General features: G+C 43.5%; 1 protein-coding gene across 3 annotated transcripts in view; it reads right to left on the bottom strand.

The window, feature by feature from the left end:
* The window catches only part of PLCE1 (phospholipase C epsilon 1), a 324,484-nt gene that overhangs the window by 213,599 nt on the left and 94,443 nt on the right, over positions 1-16,442 (bottom strand). Inside the window, exon 1 of one of the 3 annotated variants that reach the window (XM_059398160.1) lies at positions 10,961-11,092. The exons of the other annotated variants lie outside the window; for them this stretch is intronic. The gene's annotated coding sequence lies outside the window, so the exon portion shown is untranslated. Of the gene's footprint in view, positions 1-10,960; positions 11,093-16,442 lie in introns of those variants that run through there. 3 annotated transcript variants of the gene reach the window in all.

Below are 16,442 nucleotides of genomic sequence, written 5' to 3'. Positions count from 1 at the left end.
GGCAGGTTTTAAAAACACTTTTCTATCAAGCCTCCCTCCTTGGCCTGCTCTTCCTTCCTGGAATGCACCTTTATCTCCTGTGATAGTCAAATACCTGCCAGGTCCTACCTGCCTGCTCCACTGCCAAAAGGACTTCCACCCAAATTAAAGCTCCCTTTCTCCACACTTCAAATACTTTCACAAATGGCTCTGCACAATGTCATGTTCTACAGCACTAACAACTGGCATATAAATTTACTATTTTATAACAACCATGTAAACAAATACTTGGGAGCATTTGCTATCTGCTGAATATATTTTCTTGTTTGATTTTCATAATAGTTCCATAAAATGGATATAACATCTCCCCGCTCACAAACAAGGGTATGGAGTTTTGATAAACCTTGATGGGAAAAGTAATATATCCCAACAGTTTGTGTGAGCTCTGAATTCATCTGCCTGGGTTCAATCCCAGGTCATTAATGAGGTAAATGTGCACCTGACTACTCCTCTAAGCCTCAGTCTTGCCATCTCTAAAATGGATCACGGAGTGCTAGGGATAGGACTGGCACAGAGTGAAGTGGCCATACTTAATACCATTAGGAAGAAACAGAGCTTAGAGTCAGATTCTGATTATCTTACTGGAGGGCCTACGCTGCCTGCTTCTCATTTAAGCCTGAGTTTACTGTCCTTATTTGAAAAATAAGGAGTGAGGTTCAGAAAGGTGAAGTGACAGGTCTGCAATCTCGCAGCTGTTAAGTGTCACGGCTGAGGTTGGAGCCAAGTGCAGCCTTTTTTGACTTCTCTACACTGTGCTGCCTTGTGTTAACCTGTTAGTTGTGTGTTATCTTCTTCCTTCCCACTGAGCGATGAGCTCCGTGGGGGCCATGCGAAGGCAATTCCCCTTTCTGTTTCCCAAATGGCCTGGCACAGCGTTACATATGCTGTGTTCTTGTTGCACCACTGGGAAAGCAACTATGGCTGCCCTTGCTCAGACTGGCCCCTAGTTTGCTCTTCAAATCAGAAGCAGCAGCAACCACAATGGTGGAGACTCCTGAGACAGAAGAAATACGAGAGAGAGAATTCCAAAGTCACCGAACAATCATACGCTCATTGCAATTATAAGAAGTAAATCTCAAAGGGGAGTTCAAAATGCTCTAAAAGAGACTGAATGTTCCATGGACAGTCGCCACAGCTTCTTCAACAAGTGAAGGGTGTCTAAAAGAAGAGGAATCTATCAGAGATTAAAAGACTCGAGAGACATATCACTCAAATGTAATATCTCTCATCTGATTCCTGATTCCAGAAATCAAATATTAAAAGCCCTTTTTCAGGGACACCTGGGTGGCTCAGTTAAGTGTGGTTAAATGTCTACCTTCAGCTCAGGTCATGATCCTAGGGACCCTGCTCAGTGGGGAGTCTGCTTCTCCCTCTGCCTGCTTCTCTCCCTGCTTGTGCTCTCTCCCTCTCTCTAACAAATAAATAAAATCTTTATTTAAAAAAGCCATTTTGGGGTGCCTGGGTGGCTCAGTGGTTTACAGCCTCTGCCTTCGGCCCACGTCATGATCTCGGGGTCCTGGGATCGAACCCCACATTGGGCTCTCTGCTCCGCAGGGAGCCTGCTTCCTCCTCTCTCTGCCTGCCTCTCTGCCTACTTGTGATCGCTGTCTGTCAAATAAATAAATAAAATCTTTTAAAAAAAAAGCCATTTTGGGGACAATCAGGGAAATCTGAATATAGGCTCATTATTAAATTATAATTTGGAATTATTTATTTGTTTAGGTATGGATAATACAGCAGTTATGTTTCAAAAAAAGTCTTTATTTCTCAAAAATATATAATGAACTCTTTATGAATGAGATGATACAATTCAGGGGTCTATTTTAGATACTCCAGCAGGAGGGGTAGACATTCCTGAGAGGTGACTGATGAAACACCACGGCAAATGTTGATAAATGGTGAACAAGGTGATGGGCCCCAGGGGATTCATTATACTATTCTCAGTATTTTTGTATTTGTTAAAAAAAAAAAAACTCACACAATAAGGTTTTTTGTTTGTTTAAAAAAAGAATGAAAGGTGTGAGTCCTCCAAAATCTTCTGTTTTGTTCTGCAACTACTTTTCTTCTAAGAAAGCAGTTTCCTTGCTGTGAAAAGCTTCCCAAATGTGCTCATCCAAGTGAGGTTAAGCACCTGTTGTGAGGATCACTCACACGGACCATTCTGTCCCCCCTTCCCCATGAGCCCTCTCCTAACTGACCTTGGCACCTTCCACAAAGAGGCTCACTGTCTCCCCATCCCAACTCTACTATTTCTACTACCTCCTTCCTTCCACTATCTGGAAGAAACCTAGAAACCTCAGCATCACCTTTATCTCTTTCTTCCCCTTCATGCTCTGCCCTGGGCAGCCAGTGATACTGCATGTGAACTTGATTTAGCCACCATGTTTCTGATCTTCAGTTTCACTCTCTATCAAAGGTAATTGGTGGGATCCTGTCAGTTATGATCTTCTTGGGCTTTCTTTCATGGACGCTCTTGTGCCCTAGGCCAAACATGTTAGGTGACCTAAGTGTTCAGAGAGTTTCCTTTTCATCATAAGTTCCAGCTATTTGCCTGACAGGGAAATTAGACTCTCTGATATGAAGTGCCTTTCTGGGACTTAGCTCCTGATGGAGTTTCTTTCATTCTTTTGTTCAATACACATGAGTTAAGTTCCTACTGTGCACCAATTCAATTTGTCCCTTCCAATGCTGACACTATACCTCTTAATGATTGTTAAATTATGCATCTTTTCAGCCTGCCTTATAACCATTGTTATCCCATACCCAGGGCAACCAGTGGAGACAACTAGGTAGAGTTTATGGTTGGCTCATCATTTCACAAATGAATCAGCTGGATAAGCAACACACTCAAGACCAAAAGAGAAGTGAAAGTCAGGGGTACTTAGAATCTAGGTCTCCCAAATCCTGGTCCAGGACTCTTGAGCATCATTCCATACTGTCCATGCAAGCAGCAGGACAGCTGCTAGGAGGGTGAAGAGAATTGAGGTCTGGCCTTACGAAGCCATCTCAGCAATATGTGAATGATCAATGAACTGATGGCCCAAATAAGGATGTATCTGGATCATGAGAAGTCCCCAAGAACAGCTGGAGATGACAAGTCCAGATCTGCTATGCAACCTGAGGAAACCCCCAACCAGCCTGTCTTTATGGCATGGGAGCTGGCCTCCAGCAAGGACCATAGGCCTAGGTGGTTCCTTCAGAATATGGAAGTTGAAGGCATACGGGATCAGAGTCTAGCAGGTGGGCTCAAATCCCACCTGCAACCCTTATTAGCTGTATGAAATCAGGCCTGCTGCTCAGAGTTCTATCTTTCCCAAATGTGTTCCCCCTTGTATATGTCCTGAGGTAGACCCAGCATGTGGCTTACAGCCCCTTTCCTGGCAGAAAGAGAAATCAGCCTCTCTAGAAAAGAGTTGTTTAAACAGGGGGGTGTCTTAAAGATGGTTAAAATATATTCTTTGTTAGCTCCTGAAACGCTGGGTAGTGTCAGTAACTGGTAGCAATTCCTGGGTTAGTCTTCTGAGAAAAGTTTTTTGCTAACAAGTTTTGAATCTTGCTCTAATTTCATTCAATTAACTAACTGACATTAGATTAGAAGACATTAGACATTAGAGCTGAGTTTTATGGAAAATTCACCAAGGGGACTAGATACCCATTTCCTCCCCTGTACTTCTGACCATGGGGCTAAACATTTCTAAACCCGTGTCATTTCTCCTCCAGTGGCAGGTGCTTGGGTGTAAGCACAGCACCCAAACTCATTAACCTGCTGGCAGATCCTGGGAGTAAGATGCTGCCTCTTGGGGATAAGGCTGTGCACCAGAAAGAGTGTCTCCCACCCATGAGTCACCACCCAGCTGGCTGGAGGCGTCCTCCCCTGTTTCCAGGCCTGGCTATTCCCTCAGCCGGGAGCACTGCCCTTCCTGATACTCCTGTGAACTTGCCCTTAAGGACACTCGCTCTGCAGGTCTCCTCTTTCCTAGGAGTTGCTCTAGGAACCTCCCCTCCCCACAAGGTCTGGGTTAAGATGACCTGCCAGGAGCGTCCATACTCAATTGCCTGTTCTTTCTCTATTCAGGCACTTCTCCTACCTTACTGCAACAATTAACTACGGGGGACAATTTGCTTCCAGGGGACATTTGGCATTATCTGGAGACATTTTTCGTTGTCACAATGGCATGTGTGAGCAGGTACTGCTGGCACCTAGTGAGTGGAGGCCAGGGATGCCACTAAACATCCTGTAATGCAAAGAAAACCTCCCCAAATGAAGAATGATCCAGCCCCAAATGCCACCAGTGCTGAAGTTGCCAAAGCCTGTCTCAGTGTAACTGTTTACTTGGTTATCTTTCTCACAGTGGCTGTCTCATTCATATCTGTATCCCAGTATGATGCCTGGCCCATTCCAGGTGCTCAGAAAAGACCTTCACCCGAATGACCTTCACCCCAGCTCCCATCTCTTAGTTGCTTCTGTTTGCTTTGTTCCTGACCAACTCTCTGTACTGGCCTCTCCATGTCACTCAGCACAAATCCTCTTCTGACTCTGACCAGGCCCCCCATCCTACACTTGCTCTGTGAACTGCAGGTGAGGGGTAACAGAGAGCTAGGGCTGCCTGCAACAACTCAGAGAACAGGGTGTCTGCACTAGGACTCACGTCGGGCTAGACAAAGTGAAGGCCATGAGAAAGGGAAGACGGCCCAAGCCAGCTGGGAGCAGGGCCAGACCACCAGGCAAATGGGGCAGCTGGACTGTGCAGTTAGGAGCTCAAAAGCTGATTAGTTTTCAAATCCTCCACATGCCTTTTATGTAATTAATGGACATTGAGCGTCCGTTTCTGAGGCCGCGGGAATCTATTCCCTCTTTAACGAAGCAGCTCTGTATGCTAAATATTCTCTCAAAACACTGAGTCACTGCCCATTTCTTTCTCTGTGCTTTTGCTACTGAGTTCACATGAATAATTATAAGCTTATTTTACATAATCGTAAGGGGCTGGGTAATTCTCAGCAATTTCAAGAATGGAATGTTCACAAAGACTTTCAAGACTGTGACACAACAGGGTCTGGCAAAATGCAAAATCACTGCTGCTTAAAAGATATTTTCTTATTTGGTTTATCATATTTCATGTTTTATATATATATTATAATTTAGGTTCAAATAATGTAGTGCAGAGGGATAGGACCAGGCAATTTTATGAGACAAAGAAGGTTAGGGGATTGCCGGATTTTGAAGCTAAATGTTAGATGCTCTAACCAGCAGTCCCACAATTTCACCCTTGAATTCCTTCAGAACTCTTGGATGAATGCCAACCTGTCCCCGTGATTTATCCACATTCAATTTGTCAACTAGGTCTAGAACATTCTGTGCATTAGCTACTACTTGATCTAGTACCTCTGCTTCTAAAGATACTTTAAGAGTGATATTCATTTTGATATGTGTTTCTGAAAATTTCAGAGCCAATAATTTATTATGTCTGCTGGCTCCTTTTCATATATCAAAAGGAGTGTTCTGATCATCTACAAAGGTTCTACCAGGTCTTTGGCTGGTTGCTTCACTTCAATTACTTTAAAAGACCCTATGTCTGCTCCTTATAGGATGCTCCTTAAATGATGTGTGGATCCCTTCTGTTTCTGAAATTCTGGTTTCCTAGGTGGGTTCCCTGTTTTTGCAACTGAATTAACTTTCTTTCTTTTTCTTTTCTTTTTTTTTTTTTTTAAAGATTTTATTTATTTATTTGACAGAGAGAGATCACAAGCAGGCAGAGAGAGAGGAGGAAGCAGGCTCCCCGCTCAGCAGAGAGCCCGATGCGGGGCTCGATCCCAGGACCCTGGGATCATGACCCGAGCGGCTTAACCCACTGAGCCACCCAGGCGCCCCTCTTTTTTTTTTTTTTTGAACATATCTCTTTCTTATGAATGTGCCTTCGTCTCAAGCAATCCTTTTTTGGGCTGATTCTGTAAATCATGATTATTATCCCAACCTCCAGGGCCATGAGAATCAAATGAAGAAAGGCCATTGAGGGTCGTGCCCAATGCCTGGCACAAAGTAAGTGTTTAGCAAACATTTACTCTTACCATGTTGGCCAAAGAAGGGTAGGAAAAGAGCTGATTCTTTTCAACCCCAGCCCCCAAAATGGTTTTTCAAATCTTGTCATACTTCGCGCTTTCTAAAACATGTTGGTAGTGTTTCTAAAAGTTAGCTGGCAAGATTCTTGAGGCTGATTGACTTTTTTTTCTTTCATAATTCCTATCTGTTACAATATACGTGCTTTTCTTCTTGTTATGTATACATTATCTTGATTTTCCATCTCTACACAAGACTGTTCAACTTAAACTTATTAGAGTTATTAAATTACAATGGTCACACACAGATACTCTCTGCACCTTCTATGGTGGTTCTCTTCCTTTTCTTCTGTAAAATCATTAGGGCAGGAAATGATCATTTGTCCTAATTCATCCCAGGGAGATATTTTGCCAATTTACAAGTGAGTAAACACCCTCATTATTACTAATTGGCCTGATTCTTTAGCTCAGCCAGTCCTATTGCCGTTTCCAGCTCAATCTCATTATCCTTGTCAGGTGGCTTATAACCCCTTTCTACTGCCATATTTTCATGAACTGTTGGCTATTTCCACCCACTGGGCATTTCCTAATGCCATTTTTATGCTGAGGCTCCTTGGATTTCTCCACTACTCTGACAATCTGTTTCATGACTCTGGTTTCTTACCCTTCTCTTCCAGCTGTCTCACAAGAACCTTTGAATCCTAAGGAACACAGTAGTCCAGTATCTGCTCTCACTAGGACCTGCAAATCCTACCTGTTTCCACCTGTATTACGTATGATAGCCATCAACAGACTACAGACACACACACACACACATATGACTATAGCTCAGCAATGACCACAAAAGGTTCTGATCTTCAGCTCTTTCTCAGCTTCCCAAATTAGCCTTCAGAACCCTCCTGTTCTTTGCTCTCAAGTCACACTACTGGGACTAATGGAGAGAGGTGGGCACATTACCTCTTAGACATGCACGGGACAGTTTCCATCTTACTGATTTCCTTCCTCTGCTCTCTTCATTTTCACCAGATTGTCTTTACCCAACTCGTGCCAGTGTACAACTCCCTCTGCCAATTGTTGCAAAAAAGGAGTCACTGTTCTGGAATGCCCCAAGGCTTCTCCTTGTCCATACCTGCCTCAGCTTGCAGTCATTGCCACAGTTTTCTTCTCATGGTGCAATTTGTTGACCCCACTGGATTTCTCAGTTGGACTGACCCCAATGGAAAAATCACTTGACATTTAGAGCCTCTGACAAAACCCCGCAACACATACACGCATCTGCTTTTTCTCTGTATGTCTCCATGTTGCAGGTGAGAATGTTATTATTGGTATTAGATATCTAAGCCATTTGAATCCAAATGGTTTCTTGTGGCAGAGCATGTCAGTGTGTGCAATGAGCATTAAATAAAACACTGTAGGTGTTTTCCCTTTTTGTTCTTCTTGCAGAAACAGCTCCTTTGGGAAGGGGCAGAAGTGGGTGCCAGAAACCAGTAATTCTATTTTATTATCCAACCCACATCACACTATCACTAGGGCACCACCATATACGGGGAAACTCTTGGAAAATGGTACAGGGATGAACAGTTGAGAGCTGCATCATGGGCCCCTAAAGAGCATATGCCTTGAAGGCAAGAACTATGTTTTAATTTCATGGGTGTCCCCTATCGTCCTAATGTGATTACCTGCCCTGAGTAATTGTTTAACTAAACAGAGCATGAACTGGAAGGGCTGCATCCACACAACCAGTCATTTACTAAGCACATGCATCATACATTATCGTTCCTCCTTTCTCTCCCTTCTTCATCTCTGTGCTGGGCTACTTGCCCCCTCTTTCCAAGAATCTCTACTACACCCGAAGCTTCATGGGCAGAGACCATGTCATCCCCCTCACTGCTATATCTCAGGACCTGGCACTGTGTGGCACATAAGGCCCCCACTAAACATATATGGAGTCAAAAAATAAATGAAAACAAACCTGTTTCCAACTTGGGCTCGTTTCATGGAAACCACTGCTTAGTACCAAAGTGTGACCTGTGTTCATTTGTGTCAAACACATTCACGTATGCCATTTGCCATGGGACAGAGGAGACATGGTGATGTTCACAGGGAAGCGGAGGTGAAAGTGGATGGAGGCAGGGTCATTTTCCCAGCACATGTGCATATTGTGTGTATGCATATAATTATGCCGCATGTTCTCAAAATCATGGCCTAGAAAGAGATTTTTCATGGAGGTGGTGCCCATTTCAGTTTATGGTACCATTTCAGGTTGTAATCGAGATACAAATTTATAGGAGATCAACTATAAGACAATGTCCTTTACCCATTGTATGGGCATCACACACAATGCCTTCGACCTTCAACACCCCTCTTTCCACCCAAATTCTAATTATAGACATGTGATTTATTTTCCACCACGGTTTTCTCCCATGTGATTTATTTTCCACCACGGTTTTCAACAGCAGCCACTCTGAAAAGTGGAGGAGAGACAGTAGAAAACAGATGCAGAAAAAGGAGGCCTTCGCTATTAACTGTCACTGCTCGAAGTGTGGTCCCAGCAGGCTGTGTCAGCACCTGGGAACCTCGGGAAATGCAAATTCTGGGGCCTAATCGGAGTCTTCCAGAGTCAGAATCTTGGGGGCATGTGAGAGGGGTGGGCAGCAAGCTGTGTTTTCACCAACCCTGCAGGTGTTTGCCAAGGCACGGTAAAGCTTGAGAAGCTTGGGTCTAAAGAGCTATTTATTCCTTTTCAGAATTCTCTCAGGCATTACCTAGAGGGGAAACTGGGTGTCTGGAACCCATGGAGGAGGCTTTTCATTATTTACCTTTTTGTACTTAAAACATTTTTCTCAGCCACATGATTACCTTGCTATTCCAATGGAAATAAAAACAACAAAAAAGTAAATCACACCTCTATCAAGAGCACACTGAAAAGGAAAGGGTAACTCATGGCAACTACTCTAGGATGTTCCTGGTAATCATTCCTTAACTGTTTAGCTGAACAGTTTCCCTCCTCTCCTAAATGACAAGGAGGAAGACAGAATGAGGATAAGGTAATACATTGGCAAAGTTTTATTTTGTTAACAAAATATATTTTGTTTGATATTTCTAAAAATATTAGAGGACTAAGGATGTCCCTTAAGATGATATCAATGTGACAATGAGGAAAGCCAGGACAACATACCATTTCCACACTATACAGCATGTTTATTTGTTTGCTTTTTAGCTCAATTAGGGAAAGCATTTGTAGTGATGGTTTGCCTAGATTCTTCAATAATTGGAAGAGAATGTACAAAGCACAAATAAGAGTTTGCATTCATGTTTTAACCCTTGGCATGATTTTATTTTCCTAAAGATGATGGCTGCTCTCACACCTTCTCAAACTGCTTTAGGACTGCCTTGTTTTTACCTATCCCACTAAAAGAAAAAAAAAAAACCACACAATCGCTAATATGCTAAGTTAAAGTAATAAATAATACTAAGACTCTACTGCGAGTCTGTTTCCAAAGGAAAAACCAGAGGACTACGGGAACTAAAGGGCTCATCAAACACAAACAGTAAGAACAACTGGAGGCACAGACCCCTCTCACCCAAACAATGGTTTTTGGGTTAGAGTCCCCTATATTTAAGAAAAACATTTCACTTTCAATAAATAATAGGGATCACGGGTCCTTGCCTCTGTCAGCCACAATGGTCTGAGGCAGTCACTCATTGTGATGCGGGGTGCCAAATGCCCCCCTTCCTCACTTCGGCGACTCTACACTATGATGGACACTGGAAAACTGAACTTGTGTCAGGAAACTGACATGATTTTTCATGTTACTTTCTTAGTGTTGTTATCCATCTCCTAGGGCTATAGAAGAAATGAAGACTCACTGAAAAGTTTAATCCTAATAACTCACAAAACAGCATATGCTCTTGAAAAGGGTTATAGAAACTCACAGATAGAATTGTGCGAACCATTTCAAGAGTAGTCCTCATAGCTTGAATTCCTTAAACACAGTACTTTGCAATGAAGTTAGCCAAATACAGAGAAACAAAACAGTTTTCAAGTTTTATTCTGGGTTATTTTTAACTCCAGATTTTTTTTTTTTTTTAAGAAAAGGAACAGAATTTGGAATTAAGTTGGTGGTGAGCAGAAAACTACTCTTCCAATTATCTCTTCTTGAGCTAATCTTATCAAAGGTCTAACTTGCTTTTAATATTTGTAAATAAATAACCACACAGATAAACTGCATCACATTTCCCACCAGCTAGGGACATTTACACTGAGAAAAAGAAAATTTTAATAAAGTCTATCTGAAACATCAAAAAACATGTAGCTCATTTCAAAGAGGGATCCTATCAAATATGATTGAAATGAACTCCTAAGTATATATCTTTTCCTCTTAAGAATTAGCTATACTTAAGGATATTCTTTACCAGTACCATATGCACAAAAGCCAAAAGATTAAAAAAGAGAAAAACAAATCAAATCTGCAAAAAGATCCACTTATTCAAAGAATAACGAATCATTCATTTTCATTAAACTAGAAGTTGATCTATAACACACCACAGGTCATTATAAAAGGAAGGAAAACAAACATCTAATAAACCATCAGGATTCTTTTTAAAATCCAGTAGATTAAAATGCAAAGAAGTAATCTTAAAGCTGTGATTTCAGAGAAAAAAATTTGCATCTCTCTAGTTAAGTATTTGCGGCTAAAACATTTTAGAAATTTTCTTAACTAGGAAAGAAACTTCCCTGATCTCTGCGAAATGTCTCACAGGAATTGTGTTCTGGCTAACACTGCACAGGGGTGTGAGTGAAGGAAAAGTCCCCAGGATCCCATGCATTAAAGACATCGGGGGATCTGTGGACAAGAGCCCTTACCTGGTCTTCCTTAAGCCTCCAGCGTCCACAGCCATCCTTTAATAAGGTAAAGTGAGGTCCTGCAGAGAGCGGGAAGAGCCAACCAACCCTCAAGGCAGGCTGAGAGCGTGCAAAGCCCCAGCTGACAGCCTGCTTCCCTCTCCCCAGGCTCTCTGCCTAAGAGGCTGCACAGAGTCCAACTCGGTGCCAAATCTTAATCCTTTTGCAGGATCTCACATGGAGCCGCCTCACCTCTTCCATTCCTGCAAAGCCTCTTCCTGCTGCACTTCCTTCTGAAACCATTAGTCACTGCAACAACCCAGACCCACCGAATGAAGCCCAATCTCAAACCGTACTGAAAAATCCTGCAATACACAGGGTGATGAGTGTTTACATTAGCTGAAATAAAATGATGTAATACCCAGAATCAGGGGAGGGCCCTGATCCAGGGTCAGGGCATTGTAAGAACTGCTGTGAAATACAACTTTTCTGGATGGAGAGAGGAAAAAAAAATACTCATCTTTGGGTTTTGTTAATCTAGAGTCTAAACGTAGAGTTATTTGGATTGTTCTGCTCTCGTCAAGATTAAGAGGTTTTCCAAAGAGAAATTCAGAACTTCTCAATTACCCACAGCTTTATTCAAGAGAATAAGAGGTAGCAAACAGAACCCAAAATGAATCTGCATGCAAAAAACTTAGTATTGAGGGGTTTATGGGAGAAGGCATCAATCCAAGGCTGTGAGCGCCTGCCATGCTGTGAGATAGGAGAGCCTCCTAAAGGTGCAGATGTCTTTAAAGTAAAGGCAACTCCCAGGAAAAACAGTATTGTTTTAAGCAAAAAGTCTGTTTCTCTTCCTGTAGCTTTTCATGAACAAGAAAGCCCAGGGGTTCCCAACACCATTCCCAATGGGCAACTGCTATTGATTCCTTCAGGACCCTACGGTCCCTGAGTCAGGTGGGAAGGAAAGATGTGAGGGCCACACTGCTGCTGGATAAGAAGGGGATGAGGACAGGGGGCAGGGGAAAAGCGCCTGCTCAGGGGAGAGACCTGCTAGGGTTTCATGACTGTTCTTGACTGGCTGGCCTGAGACTGGTGGGGATGCCAGAGACAGACTATTTGTTTTTGGATGTGTTACTGACCACAATGTGAAACTTTACAAAGGATTTATCATGTGCTGGGCACTGTGCTAACACTTTGCGGGCACACCTCCCAGAGCCCCCACAAGAGCTCTGCAAGGTAGATACTATCATTGTTCCTCTTCTGTATATGAAGAGAACCCCCAAAGCACAGAGGAGTGAGGTGGTGGTGAGCTGGTAAGCAGTGTACCAGAGTTGTCTGGTGGCTCCTTAACCACCAGTCTATTGCTCTTGCCAGCTTCCCTAACCATCACCACCACCACCACTGTAATAATCATAATAATAACAACACCATTCACATTTATTGAGTGTACTATGCAGTAGGTACCATGCTAAGGGCATTATATGAGTATTCTCATTTGCCCTATAAAAGCCCCTAAGAGGCAGTTTTATCATTCCCATTCCACAGATGCAGAAATGAAGGCTCAGAGGGAATGAGTACCTTGTGGGGCCAGCCACACAGCTGGTTAAGGGGAAAAGCAGGGATTGGAGCCAGGCCTGGTGGATTCTAGAGTTCCATATATGACACTAACACTACCCATTCTTTTAGTGACACTCCTGTCACTCAGATCAATTCTGGAAAACCTCTTTGGAAACTTCCTTCAGAGCCTGTACATTCCATTTGAGTAAATACACATTTTTGAATATCAGTTCCATGTTGGGCACTGCAGAGGGTATAACTATATGGTCCTATTTTCCAGAGCCTTCCCACCTGGTAGGGAAAGTGGAGGCAGAAGGAGGTTATTGCACCATAAAAATAAGGGAGCCTGAGCTAAGTGTTCCTACAGAGCCACCAAGGGTGATGGGGGTTTGGGCAAGTGATAAATTATTTAAAAATTATCCAAATGACTACTAATATGCCCAGTGGTGGTGATTAGCCATCCTTAGAGGGTGGATGTAATTTTGGCTTACAGGCCACTCAATCAGAGCCAAGTCTGGGGAATAATGTAGGTCATCAAGCAGGGCAATACCATTTTTGGTCACAATCTAGGTGTGGCTATAAAATAGTAAGATGGATTTTCCTGTGTGGCTCAGACTAGCTCTGAAGGCGATTCCTAAAGGGCAGTTCCAAAAATGTTTCGAGCAATGATACCATCTCCAGATTAAAGGCAGAGCTAACCAAAGAGATTTCAAAAGACAATGTTTCTCAAGCACAGCACTTGACCACACGCAGGCAATAGCCTGCAGAATCAGCGAGCTCCCTATCAGCAGCTCCAGATTAGCTTGCTTGCTGCTCTGCCCCCAGCACGTGGAATGATGCTCAGCACAGGGCAATGCTCAATCAATATTTGTTGACTGAATGCAAGACACTTTTGAATGTGAAATGTTAAAATTTGTCTTATTATTTGGTTACACTTAGACGTCTGCCTATGGAATACACCTTCCCAGCTGAGTCCAATGGCTAGAGTAAGGCTATACTTACCTAGTCTATCTATAAGGCCAGGCCCTGGGTAGTCAGCTGGCCATGACACCTTCCCACTCTGTCCATATTTGTGGCCAGTCTTGTATTCAGTGGGAGGAGGAGCGAGGACTGGTGCTAAAGATGCTACCATGCAGGACTGGCTTAGGGCTTGTGGCCAAGTGGGCTGACAGGTTCCTCCAGTGGTGCCAGCTCTGGAAGCCAGGCAACACTAGGAAATGCTTCCACAACCCTGTTAGGGCTGGGCAGGATTTGTGACCCACAGCCAAGCTGGACTCCAAGTAGATCCAAGTCTGGGGGAATGCAGGCTGTCTCAGGAACCATCCCCCAACCACAGCCTGACTCCATACACATTCCAAAAAAAAAAAAAAAATTGACATTTCAGACTCTATGGGGTTCCCCAAACAAACAGATTCAATGGGAGTTCAGAATAAATCTCAGGAGAGTCAGAACCCAGAGGTTTTTCCCATCTTCTGTGGTCACCAATTCTCTCCTTCTTGTCCTTATGTTAACTCCTTGTTTTTGTTTGCTTGTGCTTGGTTTAGTAACAATCCACATAAACAAGCCAATACCAGATGGGCTAAAGCCTCTCTGCCACTAGGAATCCCAGGGCTGAAGGAACTCTTTGGGTCTAATGGGATCCTCTTGGCTTGCCTATCCACCACCAGTGAGGGAAAGGGCTGGTCTCTCACTAACTTGAGGTCTTGAGCAGCTACTTAACCTTCGGGTGTCTCAATTTCCTCACCTTTAAGTAAAGAAAATAGTAATACCCTCAAACACAACGTTGCTGAATGAGAAAACACATAGAAAAGACTTGAGTGCCAGGTCAGAGTAGGTCCTTACTGAGTCCCGGGTGCTGCTGTTGTTTCACGCTCACTGGGTGTGGGGAAACAGAAGAGGGACAACAGAGCAGCACAACAGAAGCCACTGAGAGTGGGAAACAGCCTTCGTGTATGTCTGTATCTAGTCACTGTGTCATTCTGCATCAACGACCGATGCCCCGTGGAATGCCGCAGAGGGATTTGGTGTGGTTTCTATATTATAGTACATAAAGTCAAACGACAATAATATCCAGCTCTGAGAAGGATTTAGAGCCCCGGGTTGTCTGAGGGAAGCCACTATTGTTAACCACTATGTTTAGCTCTTGAGCTTCTTGGCAAAGGGATTCACAAGAGAAACACACTGAGGGGGGAGCATAGATGTCATCCAATCCAAAAACAAGTAAGGGTTCAAGCTGAGAAACAAACTTTTTCCTGGCTCCAAATTTCCAGAGGAATTTATAAGCTGGGATATAGGGTACCAGGTAATAGAAAGGACAATGCCTTCTCCGGTACTTATGCAAAAGATACAGAGACATCTTTGCAAGGGCCCAGACTAACACGGTCTCTCCATAAAAACTGAGGGTCCACGTTAAACTGCAGCCCGACAGAGGCGTTTATGGTTTCACAGAATGTCAGCATCAGGAGGGCCCACTGTCCAGCCCCCTGGTTTTATGGAGGTGGAAAGACTGCCAGGAGCTCAAGGGCAGCTGGCCGAGCACCCGGGCACAGAGCTCTCAGTCCTATGCTTGTCTCCACCCTGTACTCCGCTCTATCCCTCCTTTCTTCCAACAAACAAAAGGAAGCTTCCCTTGGTCCCTTTCCCCAGGGGATATGGCAAAGCTGCAGCAGCGTCCTTCACACTGTGGGAATCCCTGTTCTTTAAGTTTGGTTAAAAATAATTTTGAAAATGTTTAAATTTTCAAAGTCCGGCCTGGCGAGTGTCCAAGCGGCCTTCGCAGTCTGCAGCACAAAGCTGCTGTAGGCTCTGAATGCTGGGCTGTATCTGCCTGTCGTCAAGACACATTCCCCACTCTGATGTCCAGTTTTAAAAGGTGGTGTGCTGTGTCTGTCTACACAAAACTTACCCAAACTCCCAGCACCACAACCACATGAGACTAAACTTATCCAGACTCCTAGCACCACAGCCCCATTAGATGAACTTTAGGAACTCATACAGAATTTCACCACACTGCATTACAGATATTTTTCCGATGCCTGGAATTCTCTTTTCTCTTTTCCCCATCAAGAGAACTCTCAAACATTCTTTATATATAAGCTGAATTTTTAAGGACGCTTCCTTGAGCTCCATGACAAAGTTGAATATCCCAACATTATAGTCCCTTCTCCAGCATTTAACACATTTTTGGTCTTGCGCATTCCAGTCTTTGAGTGAATATCTGAATACTGTTCTCCACCCTCACCTGACTGTAAATTATATAAGGTTTCAATTTCTGTTTTTGTGTTTCTAGTGCCGTTTAAAGTGGCTAACATACATAATAAATACTTGAAAGATTAAAAAAAAAAAGGTGGTATGTTTTAGCTGCTACTGTTCTGAAAAGCTTTCTAAGTGCCCTTCTGGTGTGTGAAGTGCCCCGACAGGCCTAGTTATTCCTTCCAACACCACTATGAGGACGGTTCCATGATTAAACCGGGATTTGAACTGTATTAGTTGATTTCAGAGCCCAAGGTCTTCACTACACACTCTGCTCCTGTTACAGAATGAGAATCCTTGTGAGGCAGGAACTAAGCCTGGGAACCATGCTCGTGTCCAGGCCCCTGCTGTAGCAGTAACGTTTCTGAGTTCAACACTTGGCAAATGCCATATAAACTGTAGCTGCTTATCCTAAAATTCTAGGAGACACTCTGGACAGATGGTCTTAAGATTGGGGCAATTCTTTAACTGTGGTGTCCTGAAGCCAAAATCAAAACAAAAACCCCAGAGTACATCCAACATTAGCCATATCTAACAGGGAAAATCACTTCTGGCCAATCACAGGAAACCAGTGTTTGCTCTCACCAGGCTAGAAACAAGTGGCAAGGTGGTTGGGTACACAGGTGGCGTGGTTCCCAGGCCAGGGTGTGGGTGTGGTTTTTGGCACTGTCACATCTCCTGTGCAACCCTGGGC

The sequence above is a fragment of the Mustela nigripes genome, chromosome 4 (assembly GCF_022355385.1).
Source record: "Mustela nigripes isolate SB6536 chromosome 4, MUSNIG.SB6536, whole genome shotgun sequence".
Classification (NCBI taxonomy): Eukaryota; Metazoa; Chordata; class Mammalia; order Carnivora; family Mustelidae; genus Mustela; species Mustela nigripes.
Note: the sequence above shows the minus strand (reverse complement) of the source record. Positions and strands in the feature narration are given on the sequence as shown.